The sequence below is a fragment of the Gallus gallus genome, chromosome 4 (genome assembly GCF_016699485.2).
Source record: "Gallus gallus isolate bGalGal1 chromosome 4, bGalGal1.mat.broiler.GRCg7b, whole genome shotgun sequence".
NCBI classification, from domain to species: Eukaryota; Metazoa; Chordata; class Aves; order Galliformes; family Phasianidae; genus Gallus; species Gallus gallus.
The window spans coordinates 20,502,231-20,524,596 of record NC_052535.1 but is presented as its reverse complement, the minus strand read 5'-3'; the positions used below and the strand labels follow the sequence as shown (position 1 = coordinate 20,524,596).

The 22,366-nt window shown below is 35.9% G+C and overlaps 2 long non-coding RNA genes across 4 annotated transcripts in view; one reads left to right on the top strand and one right to left on the bottom strand.

The window, feature by feature from the left end:
* LOC107053206 overlaps positions 1 to 22,366 on the bottom strand; it is a 105,733-nt gene that overhangs the window by 78,374 nt on the left and 4,993 nt on the right. The window contains exons 1-3 of one of the 2 annotated variants that reach the window (XR_006939272.1): positions 4,995 to 5,304; positions 4,087 to 4,167; positions 2,951 to 3,113 (exon numbers count right to left, since the gene is read on the bottom strand). This is a non-coding gene — a long non-coding RNA (uncharacterized LOC107053206). Of the gene's footprint in view, positions 1 to 2,950; positions 3,114 to 4,086; positions 4,168 to 4,994; positions 5,305 to 22,366 lie in introns of those variants that run through there. The other variant, XR_003074882.3, reaches the window with a different exon arrangement.
* Positions 9,476 to 22,366, top strand: part of LOC107053219 — a 39,799-nt gene continuing 26,908 nt past the window's right edge. Inside the window, exons 1-2 of one of the 2 annotated variants that reach the window (XR_006939271.1) lie at positions 9,476 to 9,591; positions 9,998 to 10,074. This is a non-coding gene — a long non-coding RNA (uncharacterized LOC107053219). Of the gene's footprint in view, positions 9,592 to 9,997; positions 10,075 to 21,797; positions 21,902 to 22,366 lie in introns of those variants that run through there. The other variant, XR_001466285.3, reaches the window with a different exon arrangement.

The window sequence follows — 22,366 nt, the reverse complement described above, 5'->3', positions numbered from 1 at the left end:
TCCAAGAGCTCAATGTTGTTTCTGTACTGGGGGCCCCAGACCTGGACACAGTACTCCAGATGAGGCCTCACAAGATCCGAGTAGAGAGACACAATCACCTCCCTCTCCCTGCTGGCCACCCCTCTTCTGATGGAGCCCAGGATACCATTTGCTTTCTGAGCTGCAAGAGCACATTGCTGGCTCATGTTAAGTTTTCTGTCCACCAGGATCTCAGGTCCTTCTCTGCAGGGCTACTCTCAAGGACTGCTCCTTCCAGTCTGTATATATGCCTGGGATTCCTCTAGCCCAAGTGCAAAACCTTGCACTTATATCCATTTGGAAGCCTATTCTTATCCTAATCTGAGGACTTAAAGCATTAAATCCATTTTCAGTCCTGCACAGAAGTTCTTAGGGTTAAGATCAATAGAGGCTGCATACAGCACCATGCTTAAAAACTCCTGTTGTCTTAAAAATATATATAACAAATCCAAACACACAATTCCTTGCAAAACAGAAGATTGCAATGTACTTGGCAGTGACACTAATCAGGCTGAGTTCAGCTTCCAAGCCCTCTGCATTACTTTAATGAAAATCTTAGCCAAGGTTGATATTATGAATAGTAATTCTGAAATGAAATGCTAAAAAGCCCCAGAAACAGCCATCTCTTTCATTGCTTAGCTTCCTCATCTGCTTAGGTTTTTGGGGGCACAAATGATGACAGGGTTTCATCTAGCAATCAAGAAAGTTGATCTTACTTTTGGCATTACACAAGACTGTTATATTGCAGAACCAAACAAGAGTTAACATTTCTGTGCCTGGATTTGACAGCTCTGAAATTTAGATTTCATGACGGTCTATTTTTCACTCACCAAGACCACGGGGACTTACAATGCCCAACAACCTAACGTTACAGAGGGAAAATTATTGAAAAGTGCAATCCTATGAAGGACACCTAACACTGTTGTGACAATTCAATTCATGCTGTTGAAATTCTTTTAAAAGCTCATAAACAAAATGTATAAGAGATTGGTTTTTGCACGCTGCTGCAACATTTTAGAAAACATGGAAATTTTTAATACTGTTCCATACCAGAGCTTACATTTGCAGCATTTGATAACAAAATGTCCTTCGAGAAAGTTCGCATAAGTTTCTGAATATTCTTAATGATTTATGCTGGCTTTTTACAGGTAATCTTATTATGTTATCTGGTCTTTTCAGTAAATGGAAGAAATGTCAACCAACCCTGTCAATCTGAGGAAAACCTATTGTCGCTACACACGTGTGCATGCCTGTTTAGATATATATGTAGATACATAAATATTGTACTACTATTCTTTTCTAGCAGATTTGTATATTTCAAGGCAAAAAATAAAACAAAACAAAAGAAAACAAACAAACACCACAGAATAACCAGATGTGTTTCCTTTCACCCCACCAGCCCCCTGTTGAGGGACTACTGTCCCCTTCCAAGCTTTCTTTTTGCTCCCTACATTAAAAGAAGTCAAACCAATCCAGATAAGTTATGATAATATGCATCTCACATCAATATTAAAAATGTACTGAGTAATTAAGTCCATCACGATGTCTAACAACATTCCATGCAGTCTATAGCTTCATTATCATTCTTATCAAATGATTATTGTTTTCCCTCTCTAACCTTAACACTCTTTAATAAATGGTGCCTCATAAAATAATTACAAAATCAAGTACTTCACTCTTTCATCACATAGTCAGACCAGGTAGACAGGGAGTCGAGAAAAGCCTGGGTAATCTAAAATATTTCTGGAGTACCAGAACTGTATATAAAATGTTTGCTCACCACTAGTAACCTTGAGGCGATTCTCAATCATTGTTGTCAAAATGACACAGCAAGTATGAGCTCCAAGAATGGTGTGTAACTATGACAGAACCCTTGGATTACTTTGCATAACCAAAGTAAAATCATAAAACTGCTTTCAAACACTATCCCAAATTCTTAGGCAACAATGTACTCTTCCCTCAGGAAGTATTGAGTCTGGGGCCTCATTCTTTGTTTTCACTGAGCTGTCTGTAAGCCATATCACCTCAATGTGGAAAACGCATGAAATAAACATGTCTGGAGTTCAACTGAACAAAAGCAGACTGAGAAAGCCCCTGGCAGGGAACCAAAAAGTAGTTTTGGAAAAGAAATACATTTGGGGGTGGAATTTCTAGCAGGTGCCTTCACTTACTAGTTACTCAAATTCTGTCAGATCCCCAAGCACAGAGAGAAAGCAACTAGAAGAAACCATTCCCTGCACTTTTAGAAGCTCGTGCTGCTTCCCCATGAACACAATTCTTCCATTATATGAATACCTTCAAAGTTGTAAAAGGAATCCTATTTATCTGAGAAAGCTTAAGAAAACCGTGATTATATCTGTGGGAAGATGGGTTTAAGCTTTTTTGACTAGATGTAATGAGTCACAAATTAGACATTTTTCAACTCTGAAGTATATAATCTAACAAGCAGACTTCTCATTGATTTTAGAGATTCATAGATTCAGAAAGGTATTCTTCATCTCCAGTTTTCACTACTGGTAAGGATTTATTGGGTGGAAAAAGAAAAAAGAATAAAGAAAAAAACATTGCTAAATAGCAAAACTCACAATGAAGCATGTGATTTACACTGCGGGAGAAAGGAAAACAAGAACAAAAATGATTTTCTGCAATAGAGTTTTCAGTCTGAAGAGATTTTCTTTTGCCTCAGCTTTCCCTTTTACTTCATCACTTCTGCATTTTCCAGGTTAAAATAAAATGAGACCCAGTTGTTTTCTAAGATCACGTGCACAGTTCTGTTAGTGTCTTAATATCATCCAGAAAACTCAATGTTAAGCAAAAGAGGAGTAACAGTGTAGAATCTGTACTATACAAAATTTAGGCCAGTTACTTAAAACAGACAGCATTTGCTCACACACCCAATGCCACAGACAAGTCCAATCAGTTTAAGACTTACCACCAGTCACCCAGGTGCAAGCACAAAACAGCACAGTCAAATTGCCTCTCCTTCTTTTAGGAATTTTTCCCTCTCGGCAGCATTAACACACAAACAATTGAGAAAATACCAAGTAGAGTGTAGAGGTCCAGAAAGTTTGAAGAGTGGGAGACAGAAGAGAGACCTGAAAAAATAAACATCAATAGAGGCAAACTGATTGCTGCATCTGGATGCAAATAGCATCAATCAAACAGCAGAGAAGCTAACACAATTTTATCTTCTAAATACACCACCAGCACTAGATTCCCAATCTCTAACAATATAACACTGTTTCTAAAGGTCTGAAGCAAAAAAAAAAAAAAAAAAAAAAAAAAGCAGAACCTTAAACAATACAGTTACATACAGCAAAGCACACTATCAGTTTTTGCATGCCTTAATCCAAGTTCTCATTCTTCACACTGTACGGTAGGTGTCAAGTGAAAAGCAATGCACCTTTGCCAAGTGACCACATCTCTTTCTCTTGGTAAAAACATCTTTCCTCAACTTGTCTTTTAAAACATCATAATTAGCATAAATAAAAGCTTTTTTTTTTTTTTTTTTACAGTGTTACAGTAGTACCAAAACATTGTCCACTAGACTCTCTCATTTTTATTACTTTTGAAGTGCATACATGTAAGCAGGAGGAAAGCAATTGCAGTACATTATGAAACATGGAATACAGAAAGACCATTTATTGGCAGTACTACTGCAATCCATAGCATAAAAGGAAACCTCAGAAGAACTCAGTTTCACACATCCAAAAGTATATGAAGGTTTTGTAAGCCAGAATGAAACACATGCAAATCCTAGGATTCTTACATCCAAGCCAAGTTCCACCACTCCAATTATTTACAGTACTTCCAATGCATGAGCACTAAGCCCATATAAACAGAAGGTCATTTTCCTCCAGAACACACCTGCGAAGTACAACCTAGATTTACCTTTCTTCTTAACAATAGCATTTTTATTAAAAGCTTTACGATATTTCACCAATACTGACTCTGTTTTCTCTTACCTCCTAAGAAAAACACAAGCTACTAACACTGCTGAATATAAGTAAATAAATCAAACTTACAGCTTTCCAACTACAAACGTTTTAATACTAAAATTTATCATACCTGCAAATCCAAGAAATGGCATAAAAGAAGAGATTGAGTGGGAAAGCCTCTCTCAGCTGTAGACTGGAACAAACCAGCAACCTGAAACAGCAGTAATCACCATTAACCTCTCATACTTGACCTAAAGAACATGGCAAAGGGATAATTCTTTAACCCTTCACATGTAGGGCTTTTTAAAAAAAACAAAAAAACCCCACCATTGCTAGTTCTTAATTGTATGCAGAGTAACAGCTTCAGGTAGACAAAATTTTTGAAATTAGCTCTCACATTTCCATTGTGAAGTTACAGTACATGATACTTTTAATTTACCATGTTTTGGGAGGAAGACAGTTTTGCTTATTGAGTGTCAGATATTATTTTTACTTGGGTTTATAGCAAATACATGGAGCTTGTAATAAGTGTTTTGTCATTTCAAAAGTAAACATGGAGTCTGAAATGAGGTGTTTGTACTAGTGAAATAGCTATGGGAATACATTAGGTTAAGGTACAGCTAAGACTAGAGTCACACCAAGGTAATAACTCATCCTAAAAATAGATCCCTAACCTTCAAAATTGTTTCCATGTGAATGTATTACCATATGTTGTAAAAGCAAATTTGATTCAATATTTCTTACTAAGAAGTAAATTACATCATTAAGATTTTATCAGTACATCACAAGTTATGTTACCCCATACGAAGACTTTTCCTTTTTGTTTTAAAATGAAGCAGAAAGAGAAAAGGAAAACAGTAGTATCTACTACAAAAAAGAAATAAGAATATAATAAGCAGCAACAAAAGCAGTGACATATAGCAGAGACTTTGCTATGATATGCAGACAGGCAAAAAAAACACACTGGAAATCTTTACCAACCACAGAGGCTTAGCAAGGAATCTATAGAGACAGATCAAATAAGCAACTACAACATACCGTCCTCCTCAACAGAATAATTTCATTTCACAGAACCAAATTCAAATGTTTATTATTTAGAAACCTTAGAAAAAGGTACAGCAGCTTCAGTTCCCAGAAAATTTTTTAAAAATAACTTGATTTGGTAAAGTGGATTACTGCTTTCAGACTAGCATATGCACAGACTGCAAAGGAAGGAAGACAAGTATGCACTGGACCTTTCTTCCTCTCTGCCTCTGCAACTGAGAAATTGGCACAGCTGAAGGTTCTCAGCTGTTAGGAACACAGGCAAAATGGCCCTTCAGCTGCGTGAATTCCCTGTTCCAAGGGTAGAGCTGAAGTCCTTCAGCTGTTGTAAATACATATTAAATGCCCCCCTTCACAACTAATCTGTAAGATTCTGTATGGGGTCTATCTATCACATCCATATTGATAAAGCTAAGACCTCTACATCCTTTACTGCAGTTTTCTTCATTACTGGTTCACGAGGTATATGAATGCTGCTGAGCCAAGCTGAAGTGCGATGGAAATTAAGCAATGTATTCAGGAATTTACTGGGGGTGTTTGGTAGAATGGGAAATGTAGTTTGCATCTCTAGTTCTAGATAGATTCTAGACTGTTCTTTTTCCGCTCCAATTTCTTTAGCTAGTGAAATAATGATTAAAAAAACTGCTTCTTACAGCTTATGTAGAGCACAACAAATAGTTACTTCTAGGTACAATTTTCAGTCAAGTATTTCTTTTAAATATATTTCAAGAATATTAATAATTCACATTAGAATATCTGCAAAAGTCAGTTAATAAAAGAAAAAGCCAATATTTTACTGAAATCTGTTTCCTAGGTTTCACAGATTTTAAATTTCCTATAAATTTGGCTCTGATGTAGTTTAAAATCTTGCTGTGTTATATACCAACGGTCTTCAGTTGAGGAGATCTGAATTTCTGATATGTTATATGCTAATGCATCACAGTGTCTCAAGTCAGAATTTAAAAAAAATCCTACAAACTACTTTTATATTAAATGTTTATGTGTCTGTGTCTTTTCATTTTAATTTCTTATTATTTTTTTTCAATGTATGGGTATGTAACGCATCAGCCAAAAACCTGTGTAATTTCTCTCAGGTCACAGAGCAACAAACTAGTGAGGCAGTTTGTTGTAAGTCAGCAGAAGGATCAGCACTGTTTTGCGGCATAGTAAACATACCTGAAATGTCAAGTTTGAAGTATGGATTGTACCATGTAAACAATGAACACATACAAAAAGAGCTGCATTAAAATATATTAGTGACAGAATTATACTAAAGGAGAGGAAAACTAACTTTTCTGTAGGATTTCTGTATTTTATCCAGCCCCATGAGGGGAATTTCATCCTCACGTTTCCTGAGACTCCTACTTAGTGATCATAGTAGTACTGAGAGAAAGCACCTCAGGATGCCTGACTGAAGAAATTAGCATTAGTACATTATTATTCAATTGGGAAAGTCAGAATTAGAAAACCAGGCTCACATCCATAAAACTCACACTCCTGATGCTGCTTGGCAGCTGAGCTCATTTACTTGATCCTATTGCTTGTTGGCAATAGCCTTCCTATGCTACAACTTTTTTTTTTTTTACTTTTTTTTTTTTTTCTTTTTCTTTTGGGACTTCAGTGGCAGGACAGTATTTTCCCCTGGCATGACACCTTACCACCAGCCCATTATCCATTATCTTCCTGGCATGTGCAGACCTAAGAAAAGCCTTGTTTGTGATTTGGCCTGATAAACCTTTTAACTTCTATTCCTTCTCTTGTGGTGCAAAGCTGAGGAAAAAATATGGCATGCAGGTATGCCAGTATTAAACTGTTTTTCACTATTAAGTCCTCCAAAAAAATCTCAAATAATTGAGAAAAAGGGGAAAAGACAAAAGGTAGTTCTCCTAGAGACTTTTGCATCTCTGAATATACCAAAAGAGATTCTGTTTTGAAAACAGAGCTTTTATTCCAAAAATGGTAACCTTGCCTTTAAGTCAGTAACGTGTCATCCATTTCTTAATCTGCTTCAAAACCAAAGAGGCTTCTTTGAAAGCACAAACTGTGTCACAGCTTTACCTCAACTACAGAAAAGCAAAATCTTCAAAGACAAAATCAAAGGCAATCTGGATTATAGAAAGAGGGGTGGTTTACCACCTGATCAGAATGCATACGTGCTCATTACAGAACTTTTTTACTCCGATTTGTTTACATACTAGGTTGCTCTGGATACTGAGTAACAATCTTATTTCTCCTTGAATAAGAGTGAAATAAAATAGAAATAACTTGCAATAATATAAGGGCTCTTAAAAAAATAATAGTAATTATGACTACGAATCTCCAAAGGCTGCTGCCGTTCCTAAAACATCTCCTTGACATTGATTAAAAGAGTGAAAACATTATTGTTTTTGTATTTTTTTCAGAATTGCATCTTAGCTCTTATAAGTCACAATGTCTAAACCTGAAGTAAAATGTCACTTGATTCTCCTATTGTCACGTCTCAATAACAGTAAAGATCGTGAAGACTCAGTGTTATCTGTCGGTTATCTGCTACCACTGTTTACAGTGTGCTAGGTTAACTGCTGCCTATCACAGCTAGGCAGTCCCAAGTGGGATTACAGTTTTACTACTAATGATCATATTAAGTAACATATTAGTCTTCTAGATGTAATCTTCAACAATCAATTGAGCTTAATGGTGATGATTCATCATTTTGGCTTGTTTCTTTTCCTGGTAACATCGATATTACTTCACTCAACAATTCATTTTTTTTAGTCAGTTCCCCTGTCTTTATTGTCCCTGCTCTGCCCAAGCTAAAACAGCTATTGAGAAAGATAGGCATGAACACACACACCATGTTGTAGTATGCTCACACACCAGGACTGTGAGTTTGATTCCTCTCCTCTTAAAACAGGCATTTAAAAGAGGTGAGAGAAATTAGGCCTTGAAAGTGTCCTCTCTTCTGCAGCTGTAAATGAACATAATTAAATCTAATACAGGTGTGCAGCTGAGGTTCAGAGTTATAGGAAATGCATCTTAACCTGCTTAGGTCCACCTGAATAAACATTTCTACTGAAATTTTGAAAACTGAGTTACCTATAAATAGTGTTAACATATAATAAGATAGCATCATGTAGTACCTTTTGTTTGCTTTTCTTTCCTCCTGAAGTCATAAAACACAGGAATTTCTGTTTGGCCAGCCTAATCTGAGTACCTTAGTCAGTCTGTTGGTGTGTGTCTTGTATCCTGTGACAAGGATGAATGTATTTGCATATTTTTGGGGCAAAGCCATTTAATAGCAAAGGTACCTCAAATCAGCAGGATTAGGAGAAAGTAAATAGCCACAACATACAAACCAGCCAATCCTAATTCTGAGATTTACTGGAAAAATGAAAGGGAAAATAAACATCAAGCAAGTGGTTCATTCAACTGGAATAAAAAGAAAGGCGGTGAATTCATAGCCCAGTAAATGCATAACTACTCTACCCATAAAAATAATCCCAGTAGCTGCCAAATATCCTGGCACAAAAGAGGGGAAATTTTAAGTAAAGATAAAAAAGACACTGCATTAATAAAGAAAAAAGAAAAAAGAGAAATCAGGAAAGGGATATCTTAATACTGAAGGCTTAGACTGTCTGGCACCACAGGTTCAGATATTCTTGGTGATTCAGCCACTCCAAATCTTCATCAGTCAAAGGGAACAGAGAGAATGTTGTGAATGCAATTGTGACTGAATCTTGCACAATTATAGTATTGAAAAAGAAAATTAAAAAAGAAATTCTGCTTTCTAATTTTTGCATGAATGTTTATGATACAACCGCACCTTTAGTAACAATGTATGCCCTTTGCCTCAGTCTCAAATTTTCACTGTTATCCTGACTCTCATCTTCATTCCCAGAAGTGTCTGCTTTTCAAAGGTGTCACATTTATATGAAGTGAAGTGTTCTGCCTGAAACTGCTATAGAACGTGAAATATTATCATTGTTATATAACCCAAACTACTAGTCAGAAGGTGATCTTCATATGAAATAATGATAGGCAAGATTATAAAAGTGAGAAATCATAACTAAGAGAGTGAAAAAGCAATAAAGGAATCTTAAGTATGTGGGGTGAGAACAAGAGAAAACAAGAGAAAATGTCATTCCTGGGAGTTAATATTCTAGCTTTTTGATACAGGATCTTCTCATTCTCCAACTGCTAGTCAGAGTTGCATTCAATTTATTCCGTTTTCTCACAGGATTAATTGCATGGCTATAGTAAAACAATAAGCTACTATGATTTATTTCACCTGTTATTTTCCTTTCAGCCACAAACAAATTGCAGGTCAATCCCTTTCAGCCTCTTTCACAGCTATGGTGTTTAGGATAAAACTGTGGTAGGCTCATAAAAAATCTGAGCAGTTGTGTGTGAGATTATTCTGAAAAAATATACCTGTGACTCAGAACAGTACGCTGAAATGTACTAAGAAAAGTAAGTACACAGCAATAGAGGGAGTCAAGAAAGAAAGAAGATAAATGTATTGAAACTACTGTTCTGACACCAGATTTCCAAAGCACCATCTCATGATGGCGTTCAGCATGCCAGCAGAAGAGGTGCCTGGAGAAAGGAAAAGGTTTGTTAGAGCATTCCTCCCCTCCCTAATTACTTAGTGACTTATATTTACTAATCAGTTCTTTTCAATGTCAGGGAGCTGTGTTGCAAGCCACAAAACTTCACATACTAGATTTGTTTTCTACTTCCTCGTAAATTGCACAGGATAGAATAACTAGCTTTATTAAAATTGTTTTTCTGTGAATTGAGGCTTTGTTGAGGCTTTTGGCTGATAAATAAGCATACCATTAGGTTACAGAAATGCCTATCTTGTTTTTCGTTTTGTCTACCCATAAATGTTTGCTAAGCCTGACTGTCATAGCTGCTTGCTGATAAGACTTAAATAGCGTCAAATCAACGTTTCATCTTTGCGTCATACAAAGGCAAATGATTCTTGTTTTGTATTTTTTTCCCCTGTGGTGTGCCAGTCTGCTTCAGAAGCATGCCAGCCCTTGTAGAGCACAGAAAAAAAAGAGATATCAGGAGCCAGAGTTACATTCCAGAGGTGAGTCATTCTTGTCAAGTATTTCATATTTGCCTCTCTGATGACCTGCTGGCCTTACTGGTGCATTACTGTATGAATACATTCTTGATGTGCACTTAGGATAACCATATGACTCGCTTATGGCTGTGCCAAACGTGAGTAATGTAAGGTCATCCTAAATGAGTGCTAGTGAAACATTTATATCATGCCACACTTCCATGAATTCTCTATCTAACACTTAGCATACTGGAGAAATAATTTTTCAATGCTTAAGTGATTTTTAGAGGAAATTGTCCAGATCCTTTGGATAAGCTGAGATATATTTTGTGAAAGCCAGGGCCAGGAAAGGTGGTAAATGGTGTTATTATACATGTCTGTACCTCTCTAGTCTTGGGTCTGGGTGTAACTCTGGCTTGTGCTGGCTGCTAGTATTTGTGCCAAAACAAGTCAGGATCAGCTTTCATGCTGGTGGATATCAAACTGCAGTCAAGTGAACATTAACAGCAGTTCTTTGCGTAGTGGAATCCTATAAACATCAAGGAGTATTTTGGAGTCTGGATAAACACAGTTAAATCCTGTCTCTATTGGGATTTTTTCACAAAAATCAGAGGAGGTAGGATTTTTAACCGCTGTGTGTAAGACTGCTTTACTTCACAGGATGTAGTGTCAGTCTGTCCAGAGATTGTGAAGGACTATTTGGAAGGCCAGGTGGGAAAACCCCACTGCTTTTAGTGTTCTGAGAGATCCTTTTTGCTTCAAAGACCCGTGCCATTGCTGGAGCTTTTATTCACTGCCAACAGCTAACGCAGCTTAAGGTACATGGCAGTTGCTGGCTGCAGGTTTCCAGAGCAGTGTGTTTTGTTCTGGTTTATTTTTAATGGAATGATGGAATAAAAGCTTCTGGACTTAAGGAGGAGAGAAGTAGTAGTGCTTGATGCCATCAGATTGTAGGAAATTCTGAGTTTTGCATATTTTCTTTTGCATACAGGACAGTAGTCTAAAAAATCAGTTTGTTAGCAAGTATATATTTTGGAATAATTTGTGTTTTGCCCTACAGAACTACAAAATAAATAAACAGGAGAATTCAAACCAGAATGTTTAAAAGCCCAGATATAACCTCTGAAACTTAGGGATTTATTTTGTTCGGCAGTATGACTATCAACATTAATCAATACAGAAAATATGTACCAAGTTTGATTCTTATTTAACTCAATAAGTTTGGAAGATTTAGAAAATATTGGTGAATCTCTTTACAACCACTGAAGTGTGTCAAAAAAGCCCCAACATACTTGGTAGCAGGTGTAGGCACAGTATTTAAAGACTTTAAAAAAGACATTGCACTATTTATTAGCTATTATAAATATGAAGGACATTACTGGCGGTAGTGACATATGCCATAGGAGTCCTTGGTAAAGTATGAAATTTAGACACTGAAGTGCCATACTTGCTGATATGCCATATAACTTTTAAAAGCTGGCAGCTAGAAAATGACTGAAATTAATCTTAAAAATTACTACAGCATATTACACTTTATTTGTTAGCCTGGTGAGAGAAACCTTAAATCTATTTTTTTCAGCAGGAATATTTTGAAAGGCAGAACGTAGGTCGATGAAGAATTATGACGCTGAAAAAAATAGAATACGTTCTAGAAGAATGTTCAAAATGAACAAAAACAATTTCCATTTTGTTATGATAAACATTAAGGTCACCCTTCTATTAATCCATAGAACAACCCATCTCATCTCATGTCAGTGATATTGAGTTATTTAAATAATGTAACCATGTATCATAAGTTTAATGGGCCATGTCATACCAAACCTTCCTTTAGTTGATGAAAACACCGGGGAAAAAAAAGTGGAAATTTCTTACAAAGGCATCAGTGTTGTGTAAAAGCATAACAACGGAACAGCTTTTCTGAGCCACAGCAAAAGTCCATCCAGCTAATCTTGGATCTTCAGCCTAGAAATGTGAGCATCATTTCACTGGCATATCCCTCCAACTTTACAAAAATTTCCTCAATCCAAAATACTACTTCATTGTAGAACTATGTCGCAGAAGCAAATTCAGACTTGAAATTCATAGTCATGTTACTGAAGTACATTTTTCAGTTAACTTTTAGTTAACTTCATAATTTTTCAAACTACTTACAAAATAAATTGAAAAACAACAGCAAAAACCGCATTAATTGAAGATTACAGAGAGAACACTAGCACATCACAATCTGTTTGAGGGACCTTGGTTTACTAAAATTACAGTATTAAAATTGATGGAGGCACTGGTGGTGGATCTCAAATCTCCTAGATTCAATCAACTTCCAAAAGATCAAACACTTTTTTTCAACATTGAGTTAATGCCCAAGATTTCCATTGAATCCCATTACCGCTGCTTTCATTGAATTTCTGTTTTATTCCCCTAGGATTATAAATGAAACCTTGATAAATAAAAACTTTAGAAGTGGAAAATCATGAAGTGTCTATTATTAATCATATAATAGCTATTTTTACATGGCAGCACCTATGAGCTACCAAAGGCTTGTGTCCCTTTATACTAGGTATTTGGAAAATAAAATGTTCAGACATTTCATAAGTTTCATAGTTCCTATCTGGACAGGCTTGAAATACTTCAAAGGGTACTTTTGTACTTCAGTACAGTACAGTACAGTGACAATGTATGGTGTCTTTGATTATCTATGTCTAGCAGGAGTCATTACAAATATTCCAGAAAGACCTCCTCAAAACTGCAAGAGGAAAAAAGGTTGCTGATGGAATTTGTGGATGCATCAGGGAGAACATGTCTGTACAGACTGTTAATAGTACCCTCTGGCATAGCAAATGCATTTCCATGTGCTCTTTAGTATACTCTACTGTTCATAAAATCACAAGATAATATTCATAACTAGAAGTTAGAACAGATGTGCCATACCAGTCTGGAAAATGCTGGCTCTTGATTATGAGCACTTCTGCAACAAATCTCTTTTACTTTTTACTTCTGAATTTAAAACCTGATTATACCTTGGAATATTGCTGTTCTGAACAGTGAGATCAAATGAAAAAAGCAAAGATGTCAGAAATTCAGTCAGACACAATACATACTGCAACAACAAAAAAGCCATACCTAATTAATGCCTGTTACTCCACCTAAATACCCATTCTTTTCTATTGCTGCTGGCAACCAGTCCTTTACTCCATTAATAAACTCCCCCTCCTCTACTCTATACCTCAGGAGAGAGGTAAATGTACCCTATGTATCTGAGTATTCAGTTTAGCTTTAAAACAACCATTTCATTCACAAATACAGAGTCAATAGAGAGAGAAAATTCAGGGATTTTATCTGCCAGTTTAAAATATGATCTCTTCTTTCATAAGAAACAGCCTCAAAGCTCCTGTTCCTCTGTGTATGTGCATATGTGCCTGTTTGTGGTCATTACAAGCACACATTAAAGTGGCAAATATAAAGAAGCTGTGCTAGACCTGCGCTTCTGTGACTGGAGAGTAAGCTGCAGGTAGGCAACACAACTGCCAGGGGATCACTCTCTGAACTATTCTGTATTTCTGAATGGGCCGTTGCTGGCCTAATTTCTAGCTTTCCATAGATGACTGCATGAGTTTCTTATGAGAACTTGTGTAACCTGTGGTTCAAATTTCATTGAAACTGACATCTTCCAAGAATAATATTTTACTGGTGCTAAATCCTGTGATAAACCGTTTAATACAACCATTAATCATATGCATCATAAAAGTATATTATCTAAGAGAAATACTAGGTTTTCTGCTTTAACTGGTACTAAATCAGTATTATGAATACAATCTGAATTATTTATTGGTTTTCAGTAAAAAGTTGCTTATTTGATCTTCAAAAAGATTGTCAAAGTATCTGGAATTCCTTTTTAAGGCTGAGTCACAAAAACTGTAAAATATTACATACTAACATTCAAATATTATTTTGGAAGAAGGTCTTAAGTTCCTATGGAAGTAATGCAAAGCATCTCTTGTGATCCTCAATGTTGTAGGCTAGTGCCAGAGTGTGCTTCAGAACAATTTCAACATTAATCTAAATTTTTCAAGTCTATAATCCTATATCCTCTTGCTTTATTGTCCATCATCCTATTTTTGTGTCTCAGAAGTTCCTAGACAGCTAGTTCATTTGGCATCATTTCCTAAGGTACAAACTAGGATTGAGCTCAAACTTATCAAAACAGAAATTAAAACAACAATTTTCCCTATAGAGGCATATAGAATTTTGAACAGTATTCTCTAACTTTTCACTAAGTACAGTTATGAACAACACAGTCTTGTTTCTACTATCATTTCCTATGCTGTCAGAAGTAAATTACGCTCAGTACATACGCATGTGTGTTTCCTAAATTGCTTTGGAACTTAAAGTCTTGTTTCAACTGAGATTAGACAAAAGGATGTTGACCTCAAAGATTATTATGTTTCCATACATTCTGCAGAAAGAGATAGTCGAACTGAGGATTAAAACTATGTAAGTTTCTGGCTGACAGAAAGGCTGCAGAAGGCACTCACATTTATTTACGATACTTGAGCATCTGCATGACAGTGCTTATAAATACTTCATAGGGAAAGCTTCAAGTTTTTTGTATTTCAGCCATCAAGACCAACCAACTACAAGGCACCAGACCATAGGAAATGAGGCTTCATTCATTCTACACCTCTACCTATCACTTGTTAGTTATATTACTTTTCATTAGTCAGACACGGATTTATGTGGGGAATGACGGGTGGAAGGGTAAGAAATCTTAATGTCCCTTATCACTGCAGTAAAGTGCTGTGCATCTGTCTGAGCTTTCTGATACGTCAGCTACAGCCAAGATGCCAGATGTTTGGAAGCTGTGACCTGTATCTGTACAGTTCACTTTCACAGTGTGCCTGCACAAAAAATTTCATACTATTGGTTTACTATAGAAGTTTCGTGCAATTACATTGTACAGAAGCACACCTGTCTCTATCCACCAGTTAATGTCAGTAGGGGTGGAATTAGTTTAAGCCAAAATGTAAGTGATGAGAACAGTCTCTCATTTCCAATATTCAACATACACATTAAGCACGTAGGTGGTAATGTCATTTTCCCCAGTTTAGTGACTATTCTGGAGGGATGCAAAAAAAACAAACAAACAAAAAAAAACATTACTGAAGGTATTATGTTCACTGGGAGAAGTAAAGATTCATTTTGCAAACAGAGGATGTTGGAGAACTCATGTATGATTACCATGCTCTATGCAGTATTGTGCCTTAGATAATGGAAATTATACTACATAGCAAATAGGGAGATTAAAAGTCAATATGATAGCTGAGGGAAGAAAAATTTTCTATTAATCTCATGAAACATTTTAATTTTGTGCCATTTATACAGCTGATTCTGAGGCAGTGAAACAAGTATATGACATACATTAGTATGACCACTTTGATCCTTATGGTTAGCTGCAGCTGCTATGCAAGTTTGAAAAGCAATACTTTTTTTTCTTTGAGGATTAACAGTCAGAAAAATTCTTCCTGCTGGTGAACTACAGAACATTGAACCATAAGCTGTCATATTAGGCTGTGCAAAAGATGGCACTAAGGTAGCTGGAATTTCTGCCTTATATTTCGGTGTCTCTGCCCTTCTTTGGCTAGCACAACCAAAGTGAGCTCGGACCTGCCTGCACCTGTCAGTGTAGGCATGCCCTTGTTCACATATTTGCAGTGTGATTGTAGGCAGGTTATAATCAGAAAAAAAAAAAAAAGGTGTGGCTGGAAAGAGGATAGAACTTGTCTGGAATTTTTGGTTAAACATCAAAAAATTCTGATTCTTCCAAATACAGCCTTTTTGTGGGAGCACAATGACTTTGAAATTAGAAATTCTCAAAAGGATAGTTCAGACTGAGAGTCAAGCAAATGGCTGAAAGCAAAGATGACCCAAAAACTTAGATAATCAAGGAAGCAAATAACTATTTTTCATCTGGGATTTAGGCAGTTAGCACCAGAAATCTTTGTTTTTGTCTCACATAGAGCAAAGATTTATGATCTGAACTCCCATATTCCATATGACAGAACTCTTCAGGATAAAAAGAGCAACACTAACAAGGTTTCCCATGGAAATTATAAGCATATCACTCTCATGTCTGTTCTTAGAAAGATGTTGGAGTAAAAGCAATTCATTTCTAAGCATGAAACGAATTATGAAAGCAAAGAAAGAAACTGTATGAAAAATAATAAAAAGAAACTATCTAATTGTACTTGATCTGGCCAGGATGAAGTTCATCTTCTTCATAACAGCCCCTACGATGCTGAATTTTGGATTTGTTAATTATAATAGTTTTGATAACACGTTTTGGCTTTTGCTGAATAATGCTTATACATCCTTGAGGCTTTCTTTTTTTCTGCTTTGTTTCTGTTGATATTCCTTTGCACTCAGTTACTTTCTTAAGTGTTTTTAGATTGTCTTTTGTCCATCCCCTTAATTTTACTAATTCTTTAAAATAGCCTACAATTGTTATTTTCATGTAAACAAATAGAGATAGAGGGTAATGTTGAAAAGAACACAAGTTCCTTTAAGAACAGGCAGAATTTTTGCCAATAAAATTTTGTCCAAAACAATATCCCTTGGCAAGCTTCATGTTTCTGATTTCTACTTACTGTATAATATGATAGTATTTTATGGAAATATGGAAAATGAACTCATTCAGATTCAAATTCAGGGTAGAAAATGAGGCAGAAAATGGCCATGGAATGCTTGAACAGTGTCAGTAAACATTAGTTTTTTGGTGTTTTTTTTTCAGGGAAACAAACAAACAAACAAAAGAAAACAAAAAACCCAACATATTTTGCAGAGATTTAAGTGCAAGCTTGTGTAATTTACCTAAAGGCCTCATATACAGATTGAAGTCTTTCAGCTATTCCAGAATTACCCTTAGTGTCACCATATTTACCAGACTAAATACAATGGATGTTTTTCATAACCAGTCTAGTCTACATGCTTCTGCTGGATTAAGTTCCAAGTGAAAAAAAAAAAAAAAAAAAAAACAGGTGTGTATTTTCACATGAAAATTTAAAGGGAAGGTTAAGGTTAATTTCCTATAGGAACAACCCAGAACATTTCACTCAAGTACATTTTTGGGAAAAAAAATTATCATAGCCTATACACACTTGTTATTTCTGAGAACTCCTGCAGTTCTCAGACACTAGTGGGAGTATCTCATAGGCAACACTTTCATGATATTAATAATTAGTCTATCCTCTGATGTCAATATCTAAATTAGTCCAGCACAGAACAGAACTTGTAGTAACTCCGTAAAGATCTACTTCTGCTTCCCCAAGCGTTCTCACTTAATCCCAACTAGTATAATCACTCTCTTACCACAGGCTTAATTTTATTACAGAGATAAGTATCGAGGCAGGGCCATGAAACCACATACAGCTCTTTTGAATAGCTTCTAGACATAGGTAGTTCCCAATGTTATCTCATGCCATGTTTGTTTTTTGTCCACAAATGCATCTTCAGCTGGGGAGCCAAACAGAACCTAGGACAACCATATAGAATCTCAAATTGGATTCAAACCCCACGATCTAATCTAACCTTTCCCTTTACTGTGGTAAAAGGACATGCCCTTACAGACTCCATGTAGGGCTAAAATTGTACATGGGACTTGTACATGATACATTGTACAGGAACTGCAAGCAGGCAGACTACACAAATGCTTATTTTCCCTCTCCCAACACACAGAGTGCCTTATTTTCTGGAACTTTTCACTGGACAGCTTACATCAGTGTGTGAAAACTGAGTAAGAAGTATTACACTAGGCTGCTGTGTATTGAACGACACTTTCAATCTGGTAGCTTTACCTTAAAACATTTTAAATTAGCATCTGATAATCATCATTAAGTTTAACCAATCATTATGTCTAGTCAAAGCAGAACAGGACAGGCTAATTGGAACAAGGGTAATTAGTACAATAAATGTACCTCTTAGAGAAGAGAAATGAAGGCATGTATTGCTCATTACCTGTGACTATCAATAAGATCATGGACGTGCTGATGAGTAACATTCTCTTCCCACACTTTTGTTTCTAAATGTACCGCATTCAACATATCCCAGAAAGCGTATGCTGATGTTGATTATTTTGTTGCTGTTGTTCAGAAAAGAAATGCACCATCTTACTACTAACTTCTCTCAAAATATGATTACTCCTAGTGGTGCTTTCCCCATATATTCTCAAGTTCCTTTAGTCACAGGGCTATTACCAGCAGAAATCATCCTTGAATTCTGATCAAATTAGCCTGCAATATCACAGTATCTTTCTACATACATGTCAGTTGATTCTTAATGTTCTTATTTATTCCCTTTACCAACACAAAACATATGCTGCACAAGCTCTGCTTCCTTTTCATGACCACATCTCTCATTTGGAGATTGCAATGTTCTCTACAGATACTATTCATGAAAAATAGGTTTATTGTTACATTTTTGCCTTTTTTTCGTAGGTCTCCTAAGTTTTCTATGTGGGTCTGCATGTGTTTCTATGTAAATATATACTACAGTATAGATAATATTTGAAGAGAGACAAAATGTTCATGAGAGATCTGTTCTTCCTGTTCCATACTAGTATTTCATCTAGGTAGAAGTTCTAGAAATCAGCCAATTTCCAGCATTAGGAATTTACTGAATCTATTTCAAGAAACTGAACCCTCTTAGAAGACTGTTTTCCAAAACAGATGGCAGAGTGAGCTTATCCAGAAATAATGACATTTTAATAGTAAGTATACACAGATCATCAAGGTTCAGAACTGAAAGGGTGTTAAATTAATTCTCAGTCAGGGATCTGTTTGTCGAGTGCCTGGCCTGCAGCTTCACTTTCCAGAGGCCAGCTCTTCTCCATTTTCTTCTTTTCAGCTCAGGTTTTAGTTGCTCAAATTTCTTAACCTCATAGTCCTCCAAAGGTATTATATTTAAAAACTTTCTTCCCACATAGAGTCATTAGCAGCTGAACACATATGCCTGACCAAAAAAGCAAGACAATGTTTTCATGCTTTGGCTGCCAAATACACATGCCTGCTGCAGATGCCAGTGGTGAAGTGTGGAAGAGCACAGGGTATAAGGAAAAGGGAAGTAATAACATCCTTAAGGCTGCTGTAAGTCTCTTGCACATGCATAACAGCAGCACAAAACCAGGCTCCAGCCTCTGCAGCAACCAGATCTAGCATATTACCCCTCACTACTCGAGTTGTCCAATCCATTCTAAAGATAACTTGGATATCATGGAATTGCTTAATCACCACTTTTAATGCATATCATATTGCATGCTTGTTTTGGGACAGTTTCTCACATTGCTTCTTTATCATGCCTAAGTTAAAGTCCTTTACTACACATTTTTCCTCTTTTTTCTTTTTTGCCTTTATTTATTATTATTTATTATTTTTTCTGAAAAGTTCAAGAGGCAAACACATAGAGGGTGAAGATGCTGGCAGAGTAGTAAATGGAAACATAATGAAAAATTATAACATTTACCAAAAGTAAATTGTTTATTTTTTTTTACTCAAATTCTCTTCAAGTGGTATCTTTCTTGCTAGTTTTTTTTGTTTGTTAGGAAAATATACTATTTCATGTAGCTAGTTAGATTTCTTTTTCTTGCAAAGATGATGAAAAATGTTGGCCTTCATAATTATTTCCTCACAGAAACGTTTTTATATTTTACACGTAAGTTCCATATTAGAGGTTTTAATGTTTAGAAACTTCAAAGGATCACTATTTTTATTCCTACTTTAACATACATTCTACTTTCTTTTCCCTAATACTTATTTATGTGTGGAATATGAGTGCTGCAAAAAGAGAACTGCTGTTTATTCTTCCAGAGCAGTACCAGCTGCTTTTCTCATTCTTACCGTGAACTACTTTGAACATCATTTCCGTTGAATATGCCAACTTTTCGTATTTTGTGAGCCAAGGCCTCGTAATTTCATAGCCAGCTTGCATCACCCCACGAGTTCAATTCCTATTTTATACCTTAAGGATTACGGTGATGAAATCAGACTCAATTACCTTAAGGCTAAAAAGACTGAAGTTTTGATCAGTGATCACTGTCAGCTTTAGCACACATTTTCTTTGATCCTGCTTAGGGTGCTGGAGCCATTAGGATTGTTTTTGCTGTAGTTAATTTGGATTTTTGGACTGGAAACAATCCTTAATTTAATCATAAAAGTTTGTTCATGTCAACCATGTTTCAGGATCTGTTAAGGTTTCATTGAATGTGCTGCCTGTTCAGCTGTGCTTTGAGACTTAGGTGATGCTGTCTGACTTTAACAGAACAGTTATTTATGACTGTCAATTTTCTGTCAAGCTCCCTGAACAACATACCTTTGATTATATGAAATGTAAGATGCTTATTTATAACTAAAATAAATGACAATACTGATGAAAATAAGAAGATGTGAAAATAAATTCAGGGGAAATAGGCAAATCATCTCTAACTGATCTTCCACTTCCAATTAATTCACCCTTCCCTGCATATTCCACTCTCCAAAACACACAAAAATATATATATAAAACGAGAAAACTACTATGAGATCTGCCTTTGTTGTTAATGAAGGAGAAGATAACTAGAATATCGTAGATGGAACTTAGTCTATGCAAGCACTTTCTCAATAGAGTTCTTTCACTTTTATCCTGAGTTACAGATCATTGTGGTTGTACATTACTACTTTTACCAACTTTTGACAAAGTTTGGTAATGCAAAGTGAAATCTTTTTAGGACCTGAGTGAGATTACCAAACCAGTTTCTTAAATGGGAGATCAGTTCACACTGCTGAGATCTAATTTCATCTAACTGAATGCCCATATTCAGCAGGGTGTGAGATTTAGTTAGCTATAAATTAAGAATCCAGACACAGTGCTGATTACTTTTCATTATTTCTAAGCTTATCGAGGCTTTAGCTATATTTACAAGGACTATACTGTTTTTTACTTTATCACATCTTTGTGACAGCCCTTTATTAACTTAACATCTACTGTACATAGTTATTTCTGGGCAGAGTTCGTCTTGATTAAGGGAGCCCATGTAATGTATTCATACTGCAGGTCTGCACACAATGGGTTATTGATGGAACTGGCACACATGCAAGCCACAGTTGATGGAACTGACATGCACTCATGGTTAGTGTGCATACCATCTTTATTTCTGCTGGAGTTCAAGGGAGTACTGAAGAGAGGTTTAAAATACATCAATAAATAAATGTAGACATAAGATGGATACATTACTTCAATGCCTGTGAATCTAGCATGAAATAGAAACACATGAAATAGGAACAGGATGCTAAGGTAGCCTGTGGCATGATCTCAGGTTCAGGGATAGCCATCTTGCTTCCAGTGTCTTTTACCACTTTGCATTCCCTAAAAAATCTTCAGTTTTTATTTGTTTTTATTGAGGTGAACTAAGCTTTACCACACACATTGACTTGAGGATCACCTTATCAGAACAATTTCAGCCCATAAGCTGCAATAAGAAAGGGCATGTAATTCACTAGTTCTGCACAGTCAAATTTTGGGTTTATATGTATAATGCTCCTTAAGTAGAAAACACTTTGTAAATTATTGTGATATTTGGATTCCTTTAAGCTAGGCAGGAATTTTTATGTTCCTTCAAAGATTAAACATGTGAAGAAATTTGATTTTCAAAAACCCAGTATCTGTTGCCTTGTATCCCGTGTCATTACAGTTGAACGTAATTATCTATTATACATTTTCTTTTTCAACCACAGTTGTATTTACAAGCATTTAGAGTATAATCCTACTGAATTTGGATAAATAAATGAGTTAGATATTCACAACATTGTCTGAGATTTACAGCTTCAGAAAGGTAAGCTCCTTACTCCCACAGGTAAGCATGTATGAAGCTCCTCAGTATCAATCCTTGAATTATACAAGCAAGTTAAAAACCCAATCATTTCTGTTTGGTAAGCTGGAAACAGCAGAGGTCACTTAAAACCCTACCTGATTAATGAACCTCATTAAATATTAGTAGGAAGCTTCAGTAATCAACATTTGGGTAACATTTGGGTAAGCTTCAGCAGCCCAAGAACTATATTCAGCATTTTTGGTCCTCTTCTTTCTGGAAACATGATCTTTTAAATCTATTTCATCATAGGGATGAGTGGGAGGGATACAAGACATTTACATTACACTATTTAATTAGAAAAGCATATGCTTTATTATTAAAATGCAGTTGTGGATCACATCAAAATCTGTTCAGTTTTAAGTATGTAAACGTTAAAAAAGGTTTTAGGAGATCACACAGTTTAAGAAAACTTTCACACAGAAAAAA